This window comes from Polistes canadensis, unplaced genomic scaffold, assembly GCF_001313835.1.
Source record: "Polistes canadensis isolate GaletaPanama2010 unplaced genomic scaffold, ASM131383v1 scaffold_80, whole genome shotgun sequence".
Lineage (NCBI taxonomy): Eukaryota > Metazoa > Arthropoda > Insecta > Hymenoptera > Vespidae > Polistes > Polistes canadensis.
In genome coordinates, this window is record NW_014569627.1 from 13,213 (window position 1) to 14,980 (window position 1,768).

A 1,768-nucleotide genomic window follows, 5' to 3' on the forward strand; every position below is an offset into this window, starting at 1 on the left:
ATATTTTAGATAAAGAAGATAATTGGTACAAAAGAAACATAAGCGAAATGTACCATATAACAAACAACAATACAGTCAACTACAGGACAGATACAAATAATCTAAGCAACATATATAACGAAATATTAAAATTTAATTATCGTAATAAGACACATTGACAGAGGACATCATAATATGGATGATACCTGTAGTAAAAAAAAGAGAAAAAATCATTTTAATACAAGTTTTTTTGGTTACTTTACGTGTAGAAGTCTATTCTATGTCGACGTAAGTCGATTGTAGTCAATCTGAAATCCTAGTTGTTAAGTTTCTAATAGCCCATTTTTGCCGTCGCTTAAAATTTTTAATATATTATAAAAATTTTTCGCTTATTTATGGATTTAATAGTAGGTAAAACTTATTAGATTCTTAAAAAATTGCTATAGAACAAAATCTATAAAACGTTTTCTTTCATATTTTAAAGCGTTTACTTACAATTAAAATGTGTTAGGTCTGATAAAATCAAGCAATAATCATTTATATTTTAACAACTGAAAATTAAAAAAAAAAAATAATCTTTTGATTACAATTTTTTTGGTTACTTAACGTGCAGAATTTAACTATTTTTTGACGAAACTCGATTGTAGTTAATCTAACATCTATTCTGTTTAGTTTCTAATAGCACAAATTTACCTCCGCTAAAAAATTCTTAATATATTTACGAGAAAAGTTCGCTGCTTTGTGGATTAAATAATAGTTAAAAACTATCGGATTTCTATAAAGTGCTATATAACAAAAGCTATAAAACGTTTATTTTCCAGTTTTAAAGCGTATACTAACAATTAAAAAGTGTTAGTCTGATATAATCTAGCTAATATCATTTATATTTTAAAAACTGCAGTCCCAAAGAAGAAAAAAAATCACTGTATAACAACTTTTTTTGGTTACTTTACGTATCGAATTCAATACTTTTTCGACGAAATTCGATTTTAGTCAACCTAACATCTATTCTGTTTAGTTTCTTATAGCACATTTTTACCGTTGCTAAAATTTTTTTAATATTTTTAAAAAAAAGTTTCGCTGCCTTCTGGATTTATAAATAGTGGAAAACTATTAGACTCCTAAAAAAATGCTAAATAATGAAAGCTATAGAACGTTGTTTTCAAGTTTTTAAGCGTGTACTTACAAATAAAAGGCGTTAAGTTAGATAAAATATAGCAAATATCATTTTTAATGATAAAATATCACAGGGAACTTGGACATGAAAATAAGTAGAACTTATTTTGATTAAATTGGACGTTTCGTCCCTTTATTGGGACTTCTTCAGCAACTGGAAAATTTATTTTCTTATACATTTCTCATTACGATACATGCGTTTTATACACTATAATTTTTTTACATATTACCTTAATCAATAAAGCTCCGGGTCCTTCTTATTTAATTTCGACATACATTTCTTTTTATAATATTCTAAAACACAATACATCTAAAACTTCGTTAGTTTGATCTTTATTATTTAAAAGCCTCAACAAAACTGTTTTAATCTAGACTASTGTTTGTTAGCCTAGATATCATCAGTGTAAGGTTTCCTTTATTATTTATTATGTTTAAAATTTAATTATTCCTTTGCAGATGTGATTTAAGTTGTTTTTGTATGTTCTATAATTTACCGTATTATTATTACATATGTGATATGTTTCGCTAATATTTCTTTTGTACCAGTTTTCCTGTAAATCTAGGGTAGTTGCTGCGTCAAATTTAAAAATATGTCCTGTTTTAAAATGGTGTT